This window comes from Tetrao urogallus (genome assembly GCF_951394365.1).
Source record: "Tetrao urogallus genome assembly, chromosome: 2".
NCBI classification, from domain to species: domain Eukaryota; kingdom Metazoa; phylum Chordata; class Aves; order Galliformes; family Phasianidae; genus Tetrao; species Tetrao urogallus.
This window is the reverse complement of record NC_136814.1, coordinates 45000203-45013487: the sequence shown is the minus strand read 5'-3', so window position 1 is coordinate 45013487 and position 13285 is coordinate 45000203.

The following is a 13285-nucleotide window of genomic DNA, read 5'->3' as shown; positions in this document are numbered from 1 at the left end:
CCCAGCTTCTGCAGCTGGTGTTGACTGAGTTGTCCTAGCAGGGCTCTCACAAGGGCTGTGACAGTGCTGTGGGGCTCTGTTCAAGCAAATGTGACAGGAGGATTGTGTGAAGAATTCAAAAGTGCACGCAGAACATGCCTATGATTGGGGGGAGACTGGAAATGTATTTTACAACAAAACCTAGCTATACTTTTTTTTTTTAATTTTATAGCTCTTCTAGTATATAGTATCTTCAAGAGACACTTCAAGAGTCTCATAAAGTTAACCATAGGAACACAGGGCTGGAAGAGTTCTCAGTCTTGTCTGGTTCAGAACTTTGAGACCAGATCTGAAAGATGCTTGTCACATTGCTTTTCAAAGCTCCTTGTAGAGGGGAGTCTATTGCCTCTCCTTCCCTGAAAGCAATATTTCCCCATCCCAGAAGTCAGTCTTCCCTGATATTGATCTGAAACTTCCTTTGCTGCAAATTTCTTCTTGTCCTCCACTTTCCACTATGAAGGAAACTGGTAAAAGAGGAATGAGAAGTTCTGCAAGCACAGACATAAAAAGGAAAATTACAGCCAGACAGGAACGTTATAGAGACAGGTCAAACAGCTATGTGCAAACAAAATAAAACAAAACTTAAAGAGAGAGAAAATAGTACACTTTTGGTACCATCTCTCTGATTTATTAAAATAATTCCATTTGATGTCTGTTCTCTCCTTTCTTTCCATCTTGCTAATAAGTTTCACAGAATTTTTCTCTATACTCAGATTCAAACTGTACGTAAGAGAAAGATTATGGAGCAGACCTCTGGATTTTGCAGGACTGCAAAATCTGCTGAGGTGGACAGCATGACACAGATAACTGTTGCTTGTGCATGGTTAGATATCCACATATGAGTGGTTCCATTTGGACAGTTTTGATTGGGTTAGCATAAGAAAATTGGACTAGAGAATGACAAGAACTCAAGCTTCTCCATTATTCTCCAGGAGAATTATCCCTTCAGTGGAAGAAGATAGATTAGTCTGAGGCAGTTGGGTCTTGATAACATCATGCTGATGGTTTTTATCATTTCACTGTTTAAAGCTATTTTAATTGTTTTGTTAACAGCCTAGGCACCATGGACATCATGCTGATGCCTAACTTATTTAAAGAGGACATGAGTATCTGTTGTCTTTTGATTAAGGGGTCTGAGTGCTCTGTGGCTAAAACCACAGACGCTGGTGAAGCACCTGTCAAAAGGGCAGGAGGGGACAGAGTGATGCATGCACCACAAAACTAATAAAAAACAGATCCTGGCTGCTTCATCACTTCAAGAAGATCAGAGAGTATCATGACACATTCTTGTGTGATATCCCAAGCTTACTGCAAGTGTCCTTCCAAACCAGGCACTTCTCTCCAGAAGGATGCTGGTTTGGACAACATTTCTCAGTAAACACAATTTTCAGTGCCACAGATGACATGTGCTCTAAGTCACTCCAGCACAGCATATTTACCCAGCTCACCACAAAAGCCATTTCACTGTACATCTTGCTCAATGGGGAGGCTTGGCTTGCTCGTGGTCCCTAAGATGGTGGAGCACAGGGCTGAGGAACAGCAGAGCTGCTAGGGGCTAGGCTGCTGCCCCTCGCCAACTCAGCCCAGTACCCCTTACATCCCCCCAAACTCATGGGGACTGTTCTCTCTCTCCAGCCCTGAAAATATGTAAGCGACCTGTAATGGTTTTTATGCCATGTGACATAAAGTATCTTGGTCTTTGTAATTTCCCTGTTTTTGTGCTCTCCTTAAACTCACTGGGCTCTCTGCCAGAATCAGTTTGGACTGCTGTGGGCTTCTAGGTGGAAAATACTCCCTGACACTTGCAGTTTGCTGAGCTTAGACAGCAGTGAATTTAAATGGCTGGATGGCCTTTGATTTGGCTGTGACTTTGCTAGGGTTTCCAGGCTGCCAACACACCTTGGCAAAACTTTCAGAAGATGAAGAACAGAAACTTCTAATAATTTATGTCCAGACTTCTCAAAATGACTCAGCCCACTACCATCATGGGTGTGGAGGGAATGGAAGGGAGACTTAGACAAAATAAAATAAAATGAAAACAAAGAAAAATAAAAAAAATATGTCTCTAGGCAAAGCGACAAGATCTGCTATTGGAGACTACTAAATGTGTCTCAGCAGAGTTTCGCCAGGATTTGCTCCAAATTTGTAAATGTAAACTGACCCAGGCTCTTTCTCACAGAATTGCTGAAATGAAAACTTCCAAAATAAAATTGCTAATAATTCAAACAGAAATTTTACTAATGGTCACTCCTAATTACTTAGTTTTAAAGAAGCTGGAGTCCCAATTTAAACTCAAATATTGGCATATAAATTTTCTGGAATAACTGTAATGGGAGATTCCTGCCTCTCTATGATTCTGCTGACAATGTCTTTAAAAATGAGCTACCTTCTTCCTGAAACAACTTGTCGATTAGGCAGGTTCTGGGCCAAGTCCTTCACTTACTCATTATTAACTGTCCCATTAACTTTAGTGGGTTGGAATGGGCACAGTTCTGTCCCTAAAAACAAATTTAAACTCTTGCTTTCAGAACACAGACTTGCAAGGACAGAGAAATCCAAGCCTGCAGTACTGGTAATTCTAGGAACTTGAGGTAAAGAAAGCCAAGAAAACCATCCAAAAGTCCTATCTGAATATTTGCACGACTTAGTAGCACCATATATAAGTAAAAAATAGAGTTAGTGTTTAAAGAAGACTAGGTAACCAGGACAGCAGATTTCAACATGAAACTTACGTAGTTCTCAAAGGCAGTGTTTAATAATGCTCAACAGTTTGTTTTGTAGGTTATGAGGTCCTGAAATTTCTGTCATTGCCAAAAAGCTGTTCCATGGAGGTTGTGGTGAGGTGGGGAGTCAGCCTCTTTTCACAGGTAACTAGCAATAGGACAAGATGGAATGGGCTCAAGTAGCACCAGGAGAGATGCAGGTTAGATATTAGGAAAAAATTCTCCTCCAAAAGAGTCATCAGGCACTAAAATGTGCTGCCCAGAAAGGTGGTTGAATCCCTGGAGGTGTTCTAAAAATGTATGGATGTGGTACTAAGGAACATGATTTAGTGGGCAGTATTGGTGGTAGGTGGATGGTTGGTCTAGAAGGATAGTTGACAGGTAGCACATGTTGTTAACAAAAGTACGGCAAATTAAGCAGAAACCAGAACCTAGTGAAGAATTTTTAAAATATTTTAGTTAATCCTTAAATGTATTATGATTTATTTATGTTTGCATAAATCCAGTGACTAATCTGAAGTGGAAAGGGACAGATCCTCTATTTTTGACAGCATTTGCTGCAAGACAGTGGTGAATGATCATATAAATGTGGAATTTTCAATAAGCATTGTGCTGAAGCTGCTTCTGTAAACATTCAGATGTGGCTGAAAAGACAAACAACACAGTATGGCTTATACTAACTAATCATGTAGCTCAAATATGTGAACAAATAGTTGTGGTGAACAGCTTGTGAGCCAGTCACAGACAGATGTTTACTGGTGGAAAACATGCAGCTAATAGTAAGTATTTCAGGAGAAGTCATGATCTTTTTACAGGCAATTTCTGGCATTAAGGGACTATATTCATAACTAAAATGTTTAGACTGAATTGATTTCCAACTCTAACTGAATCTGAATGAAGAATTAGCTTCTTTTAAAAAGCTCCAACACGTACGCCTTTCCTTGATATGCTACTAACTATGCTTGAATTTACCCAGCATCGTCTTTACTCAAGAGTGTGGAAAGCATGCTCTTTTTCTTGTCCCTTCCTGCTATTTGATAGCTTATTGGTGAAGTCTCTTAAGACTTAAGAAAGAAGGAAATCATAAGAGCATGAAATTGCAGCATATCCAAATAATGCTAATAATATCATACAGATCTGTCACATCAAGATTAAGGAGTATCCTCACCTTGCGGATGGAAGATTTGCCCTAATGAGACCTTCCTTGGGTCAAAGCAGGCTGCACCGCTTGCTCTGCAGAGGTTAGATCACTCAGCCAGGGTAGGCATCAGGGTGTTGAATGAGTGCAAAATCACTGTAAACCAAAAAATATTACTGACAAGAGCCTTGGCATAGGAGGGCAGAAGGACTCTCCGGTTTATTTGCACTGCCACAATTCATGGCAATCTTTGAAATGAAAGCATTTTGAAAGGTCTGCCCCTGAAGAGAAATGTCATTCTAGGTATGGGTTAAGACTCAGATTCAGGTCAGAGATGAGAACACCCATCTCAATTGCAGTTCTGGATATGCTTTGAAGAAAGTGCACAATGAAACTCTGCTGTCCTTTCATAGGAGTATGAACAGCACATGCACTACCTGACTCCTTGCAGCACAGGGCTCAAGCAAATCTCAGCCCACCACGTGGTGTTCTTCATCAGGAAAATCCAAAAGGACTTCTATCTGGGGCTGCCCATAGGCAACTGTCAGGCCAGAACAAAATGAACAAAATGAGTGGGTGCTCATTCCTTCTTGTCTGTGTTTTCATGCAAGACAAGCTCAGGTTAGATGGGAGAAGAAGTCTGCGCTCTCAAGACAGTTAAGGCCACTGCCTATAAAATGGAGCTACTGAAGGTTCAGATCAGCTGGTTCTGGCAGCCAAATGAGTAGTGTTGATGAACTAACTATTGTGGCTGATCACCCCTGTGATTTTCCAGGCACTTGAGAACAGCTGGATCTGTCTATAAGGGAAATGCGACACGCTGTCTCTTGATTTTATTGTTGTTTTTGGCAACATGGAAATATCTTCAGAATGCTCCATTACCCAATACCAGAAGACATGCAGCCTTCTAATACAGATTATAGTTTCAGCTTGTATCTTATACTGTAATGAGCAAGACAGATTTTAAAAATATGGCATTTAATGGCAGTTTAACTGCATATACAGTCTTTGGAAAGCATCAACAGTTAAAGTGAAAACCAATATTGGTACTCAAATATCTCTAAAACCACAGAGTCTGTGACTGGAACCAAGAAACAAAGCCAGCATTCCTGCTCTAAGAGGATTAAAGCAGAAGTCATTCAGGGAATCAGTGGTGTTGACCAGGCTTTACAAACTGTTGGAATGATAGGGTGTGTTGAAATAGTCATGGACAAGCTAATGTCTCATAAAGTAAGAATTAGCTGATGCTTTTTGGATGAGTTTGTTACTGAAATGCTGGAAATGTCTTTGTCTTGTGTTTTTATGGGCAAGCCAGATGCAGTAAATTAGGTAGGTTAGCTGGGGTGCTGATCTCAGAAAAAAGATTTTCCTTTGTGCCAACTTTATTCAGGTTTTCTACTGTGCTAATGATGACAAATATCAGAGGTCTCAGGTGACTAGAAGAACGCAGCTACACTTCCACAAGTGTTTCTCTCAACTCCACAGTGGAAAATGAATGTAGGAAGCAGAAAGAGCAGTCACAGTTTTGGTGCAGTATCCAATGACATTTCTTCAATATGCAGTCCCATGGCAGCGAGGAATGCTGGCCTTGATCTCCTTTAGAAAATGATCCAAAAAAAATGCAGACCAGTAAAACAGTCTTGAAAGCTTAAAAACGTGGAGGCAAGGAAAAGAAAAACCATCACACATAGTATTTTTGAAAAAGAATTACAAAATAAGTCAGATAAATGAACCTAACTGACTATTTCTGAGCCCAAGGCTTGGCTGCATAGCAGGCTCAGATAAGCCATGTGTCAGTGGGAGAACTGGTGACTGAAAGGGTGCAAATTCCTTCACAGAAGTGCAGTGGTTCTGGTTCTGTGGGTAACACACTGAGTGGGTAACGCTGAATCCTCTGCTTTTCGAGTACTTCTGGGTGAAGACAAAAGCCTAAGCTTCCCAGGCAGAAACAGCGAACTAAGGAAAGTCAGAGCAGAAATTCCTGTGGGAAGGCTGTCATCCATAACGGATGTTGATTACGATCTCAGGTACAAACACCCTTTAGTCAAATCCTGTTAAAGTGCTGCTGACCTGCATCCCTAAAGAGGCCCTGCATCTCTCTGTGCTGAGAGCTGGCTCCATCAGTCTCCAGTCAAACATCTCCATGCCTACTGGTGCTGTGGCAAATTCAAGGCCTGGTTAATTCAAGAGCAGGCTGTCGGCAGCTTGGAGAGTGTGAGTGGAACACCAGCACTTGGAAAACTGATCAATGTTTTCCAGCTTGTCCATGGCTCCCTGGGAGAAATGCTCCCCAAGCAAAACTGTAAGGCTGGATGTATTGTAAATGATATAAAATAATTGTGAGATTGAAGAGCCAGGACAAAAATATAACTGCGCAAAGCTTTTGCCCAGACAGCTGGAAGTGTGCATGCATGTTAAAGAACTTCATCCTTTTTACAGCTCCAGCACCTGCTTCCTCCCCATCTGGGCAGGGAGAGCAGAATAAGGGCTGAACAGAACTCAGGTACAGTCTGTCCCCAGAAGGTATTTTTGGAGACTATGCATCCTCAGGGAGTGCTGCAGATCCTGAACTCTGAGTGCGCCTTCCCGCTTGGCACCAGACTTCCCCATTAGGTTGAGTGACAGGGGCTGTGCTGCCAAAAGGAGATAGTTTAATTACTGCTTCCCGTCCTCCTCCCTTATGAAGTGGCTGTAAAACTGCTCACTGCTGAGACTGAGCTGCCCAAGGAATTGAGTGAGTGAAATATTTAAGAGGGCTATTTACTTAGGCACCAAATCCATACTCTTCCTTTGTAATTGTCTGCACAGCCATCAAGTGTTTCCACAGCAAATAGTATGATTTATTAGGACTGTCTTGGGTCCGTATGCACTCTCAACCACCTCCATGGACCAAGTCACGGAATAGGATACCAGAGGAGCTGGTTCAAATCAAGGGACAGCAAATTGAAGCCTCCCCAGGCTGGAAAGAACTTGCACCAGGCTTTCTGAACTCCACCATTCTTGAACAAAACAGCTTGCATGGAATCTTCAAGGGTGGGACAAGATGATGTTATTTTATATGGAAGCAAGGAAGTTTGCTTATATGTGCTTGCTCAGAGTGCAAGCTTGATCATAGCATCTCCGGAAACTTTTGTTTCAGTAAAAAGCCAGCTCCATTTTTGCAGGATGGAAATTCCCTTGCACTGTCTGTCAGCATATCGTTTATGAAACTGCTGGTAGCAATAGTCTGGTGAACCCCACAGCAAGGATGTCGCTGTGATGAACAGACAAAAGAAGAGGCAGATGGGAACAGACAGCATGTGATGCTCAGAACACCAAGAAGGCTGATTTTCAAGATTAAAAAAAAATAGAAACCATGAATACAATGTAAGCAATACTTGATTCCAGTTGCAAAGCTGATATTTGAGAGGGATGATCAGTTTAAAGAAAATGAAAGGAAAGCTCTTTTGGAAAGGTCTTTTCTATACAGTCAGTAAGACAGGGAAATAAATGAGACATTGATACTTGCAGAAACACTTGAAACACCTTAGAAGAACAAATAGGAGCACAGGAGTATTGGGATTTGAAACAGAATTCAGTATCAGAATATGTTAAAATAGTGACTTTTTTTTTTAACCCTAAAGAAAGAAATGAAAATGGATCACAAGTTCAGAAATCATCATTACAGTCTGGCTGCCATCTCTATATGTATTTTAGTATATTCGGGGGGTATTAAGTCTTCCATCTTCAGAAGCTGGGTCATATATGGGAGTGCAACTACAGCATCCAGGGTGAGAATAAATCTAGCCTATATGAGTCTTCCAAATGGCAAGGAGAATCCCAACAATGATTATATTGCACATAAGGCCACAGACCCGATCTGGAGAAATCCATGAGGCAAGACAGAGATACACCAAGCTTACAGAACCTGAGGGAGACAGTCTGTGTTCCTGGAGACTGAGAAAAAATAGTGACCTTCCCTTAGAGAACAAGATTGAAGGAATGACAAACTGAACAGCACAATTTTAGTTATCCAGAGAAAGATCTGAAAATCGTCAAATAGTTTATGTTCAGATTCATAGAAGATGAAAAGAGCTGAAGAAAAATTAACTCAGATAACTCAATGGCAAATCATTTCATCCCTTTGTCTCATCGAAGACTAAGAATCAGGGAAAAGCAGGGATATAATCCATCTTTACTTTGTAAAGTTTTGTCGCAGTATTTTGCAAATTATTCTTATAAGACAATTTGGGAAGGAGGAACAAAGTGGATACAAAACCAGCTGGAAAACTGAATAAAAAGGTAGCAGTTACAGAGGTAGCATTGTATTGAAAGTTGGGTACTGAGTTGGACAATCGGTGACAGCACTATTCACTGTTTCAGTGACTGTGAAGATGGAATAAAGAGTCTGCTTATTTAATTGGATTTGCTGCCAAATTTCCAAAATGCTGAAAGAGAGACAAGCTGAAGCAGAGGTCTGAAATGATGTGGGAAAAACTCAGCAAACAAAGTGCAAAGTGCCATGTTTGGATAGGAAAAAAATGTCTGATTCAATACAAGATGTAATAATTTGGCAAGACTGTAGGTCTTTAGAAGAAGACCAGGGGATTATACATGGTGATAGACTGAATCAACAGTTTCAGACAGTTGCAGAAAAAAATAGATGTTTTATTGGGATGAATAGCCAGAATTGTTGTAAGGCATGAAGAATTGAGGAAGGTTAAAAGAAAGGTAGGAGTCCTGTCAGAGGAAAAAACTGAGAGGAAAAATAATAACTGTATCCAGACATCTAAAACTGCATAGAGGAAGAGAATTTGCACTTTTGTCTGCTTCCTCCAAGATAGAATTGTGGGTACTGAAGGAAACTGAAGGACAAGAGGTTTGAGGTTAGTTAGACGTTAGGAAATGTTTTCTCAACAAAGGCCAGCAGACACTGAAATGGATTCTCTAGGAGGGCTGTGAAATCTCCAGAATGATGAGAGGCTGGAAGTAGATAGAGTTGATCCTGCCCTTAGCAAAGGAGATGGATACGTGGTTTTACAGAAATGCATTTTCAGCTTCATTTTACATTCCTCTGGAACCAGTGAAACAACGATGCGAAACAGTGGCAAAAGCAACTATCCAAGCTGTAGTGCTGCAGATAGGGTGGGAGATAGCTGCAGGCTCCAAACTGTGAAGTGTAAAACCAAAGCCAGCAGTAGTAATGTGAAGATGAAAAGCGTACAATCCTGGCAAGGTTCTCTAAAGGGCAATCTTGGTAGGACTTCAGAGCCTGCAGGCAGTGGCGCAGCTCACAGCTCTGACCCAGGCAGCACACACAGCCCACCTCCTGCCTCAGTGCCTAAGGAGTATCTGAAAGTTCCCTGTCCTCAGTCTGCCCCAGCCTCCCTGCAGCCCATGCAACAATCCTGTCACTAAGGGATGTTTCTGGCCACTATCTTGTCACCTTTGCAGTTTCCCTCTGAATACAGACCTAGCTGAAATTGTAGCTCCTACCCCCTAGATATACAAGTTAAAGGTAACGTCTCAAGAAGCACCTGGGGACAGAGCATGTCTCATTGCTGTTCACTGCATTTTGGAACATGCACACCATGGGTTGTGGACAAGTCCAATATACAGTAAGTGTCATCTGCTGGCAAATTTGGATAGGGTATTGAGTAGGGGCATAAATGGCATAATGCACCCAGCATATGTTCTCCAGCCATTGGTACTGTAATGCTGTTTGCTCTCCTAGCTCCTGATGTGCCATGGCTGTAGATGGAACCAGCCTTGTGCTATCTTCATGCTGACATGCGATCAGGGGCCTGGATCTGCAGGAAGATGCCAAGGAGGATGCTGAGCCAGCACGGGAGAAAGCAGCTCTGGGCAAGGCTGTGCCTCCATTCAGAGCAGAACCCTCATTTCAGGAGAGGTGTAATATTACTGCTTATCCAGTAAGAAATAAAACTTCTGTTACACTATGTAGTGGAAATGCCAAGTAGTGGAAATGCCTGAAACAGTGATTGAACACCTGGTACGAAGGCAGGGCCAACCTGGGGGAGCTCAGGTGCATGCAATGGCTGGCTCCATCCCTTCCCAGGGCTCATTTAAGGGTTGGCATTGGAGGCAAGGGTATTTTTTTGAGATCTCTGCTTACCTGAGGCCTTCTGATGCTAAGCAGCTTTTTGCCTTTATTCCTGTGCCCGTGGTTGTTGCATTTAAGCAAGTCCTCCCTTGCTGCAGCCTAGGACCTCACTGCTCTGCTGTCTTTACTGTGCTTTCCATTGCATTACACAGTATTTATAGATCTGTGAGACTGTTGTCTAATTCTGGGAGTTTTTATCTTCTGACCATGGTGGTAGGAAGAAGTTGTACAGCACTCTGTAGTGTGGGATCCTTGCAGCCTGTAGTGTATGCACAACGGTCAGATCTCATAACATGGCTTGTGAGCTTTTTCACAGTATTTACTGTGTTACCTGTATAAGGAAATAGAGACCCCAAACAGTAGCAATTTTAGAGTGTATGTGTGGGTGTGTATGTGGTTTCTACTTGCCATATTATGTTAAAAAACAGACAAACAAACAAACAAAAAAAAACAAAACAAAAACAAAGGCACAATCTAAGTAAATCTGTTTTATCTATCTTTGCTGGTGAGAACTCTGAAAGATATGAAAATAAATACTGGTCAGTGAGTATAAATTTTTTTTGTGCAGTTACAGAGGTAGCAAAACCCAATCCTTTACTGGGCAAAAGTATTTGTGTGTGGATACTTCCAATCAAAGTGTCATTTAAATGAGAATTCTGTAGGAATCTTTCGCTACTAAATGTGAAAACTCAGCAGGACTTAGTTGAGGTTGCTTTTTTCCACTGGTGAGATGATGTGAAGTCCTGTAGAAAACAAGATAGTCGTGTGTTATCTATGAGATAGCTGTACTCTTTGAGGAAAGACAAAAGTCTAGCTATAATATGCCTTATCAGCTAAGAGAGATGAAGTATGGTGTCCATTAAGAGGACAATAAGCTGCAAAGCATTATTTCTATCATAACATGCATATATTACCCTTTTAATTTGGCAAAATAATTGTTTCCTTCCTGACATTTTTCCAGGGACACAGCTGTAATTGGTCTGCCTGAGGATCCTTAAAATTCCCCACAGAATAAAAACACATGCAATGCATATGAAAAGTGCTGTTAATGGTTTTCAAACCAGCCTAAGTTAGGCATAGCTTCCTTTTCCGGAGAAAGTAATCACTAGAGAATCCACCAGTGCCATAGAATTGATATTGAAATAGACTTTTCCCGCTTGAAGGTTGAAATCAGATGTAATTTTTAAGACCGAACTTGAAGAAACTTGTCAACCTCAGAGACAATTGTTCTTGCAAGAGCCCTCGGGTGTGAACAAGAAGGCTCTAAGGAATGAAAACCATGTGCAATATTTTTGCTGTTTTGGCATGAAGTCTTACTGGGATGGTTTTTCTGAACTTTCCATGCCAGAATTAGTACAGCAAACACTTGCTGAGTTAAGATCTCCAATGGACCTGTGAAACCATAAACTTACAAAATGGGAAAAATATATGTATTTTCTCAACAAAGTTCTCCCAATGCCAGTTCGGTCATCTGCTATGTTAATATGTAATGGGCAAGATCTATAGCGTTGCCACAAACATACCTGGATATGTGGCTTTTGAAATACATTATAAAGCCAATAAAAACTTAAAAAAGGAAAGTCAAGAAAAATTATTTAAACCTGCTTCCTAGGATATAAAGTAAGGAAGAGAAAAAAAAATCACATTCCAAAGAATTATCACAATAAGAGGAACTCAGTGCAGGCAAGCTGGAGGATATTTTATTTGTGTTCTTGGAGATATAAGAGCTAATCATGTCTGAAATCTGTAAGACTCTATCAGTAAACTAGACAGTAGGAAGGGAAGGCAAGTGAGGTCCTCAGAGATACCCTGAGGCTTTGTTCTAATAAAATAGTACCCAGAAAAATTCTGTGGAAATTTTTGGCTATGAAGAGAGAGAAATGATGAACAGCAAAACTTTGGAGTGCTGTTGAATTGGCTTATTAATGAACTAGAAGAACTTAAGCACATTGAAAAATCTAGGGAAATAATCTCAGATTATGTCTATTTCTGTATCTATAATTGTTTTGAGATATAGAATTAAGAATTCAGCCAACTATTTTCCATACTGAACATATAAAATTGTCTGGTTTTGCCAGGCTAGTGGAATGGGTATGTCTGGCATGGCTGCTTGGAAGCTTTTGTTACTTGGTGAGTGTACAGTGTGATCTCAGGTAAGAACAAAGGAAGAACAAGATTAGCATTGCTCCTATAGCAGCAGACTTAAATAAACCATTGTGAACAAATAAGGCCCTGGAGGTGCCTGTCTTTGGAGTGGGAATTTCAAATTATGGTCTACAGACGCCATTAATCTGCAAAGATAAGATTAAAGGCAGGAATCATCAGGTGCCAGCTGCTGGGAAGAGAGCTCCTCTGGCAGAGGGAAGGACCACCTGGCTATAAGATGATGCTGAGACTTCTTATAGCTCTGATGCAGGCTGTCCCATGGTAGCAGGATCATGCTGAAGTCTGGACACTCATGATAGTTTTAGACCTGGAGAGCTAGACTCAGCCATCTGCCTTCTCACAGAACACAGGGTTTCAAGCCACTTTCAATTTGTCTTTACTTTCTTGGTGAATACAAAATACTAAAACAAGCCTTGACGTTGTTCTCCATCAATACTTTTATGTATACTGCTCTGACCCTTTAACTATGCTCTTGCTATACCAGACCGGCTAATTAACTTCATTATTAGCAGCCTGTCTGGGAATGAAGTTGGACACTGTTATACTGTGCAATATGTCAGGTGCTCAGATACATAGCATTCTTGGTTCACTTGATCTAAATTACTTTAGCTTTGGGAATGGAGCTTAAAATGGCCAAACCACAGAGTTCAGTAGTGGTGAGAAGGTACAAAAGGACTGAGGAGACACTGGGCCACACTTGGCAATAATGACTTCAGTGCCATTTGGCCTTGGCTTGAGTATCCCCGTCTGGAGTACTGGGTCCAGGTCTGGGCCTCCAGTAAAGGAAGGATGCAAAGCTGTTAGAGCTGGTCCATTGGAAGCCATGAAGATGATCAGAGGGCTGGCGCAGCTCTGCTATGAAGAAGGGTTGAGGGAGTTGGGCCTGTTTAGCTTGGAGGAGAGAAGGCTCTGAGGAGACCTCGCTACAGCCTTCTACTACTTGAAGGGAGCTTACAAGTAAGAGAGGGACTGACTCTTTACATGGTCTAATAGTGATAATACAAGGGGGAATTACTTTAAACTAAAAGAGAGGAGAATTGGTCTCTTAGGGAGAAATTCTTTGCTTAGAGGGTGGTGAGACAGTGAAAAAGGTTGCCCAGACAGGTTGTGGATCTC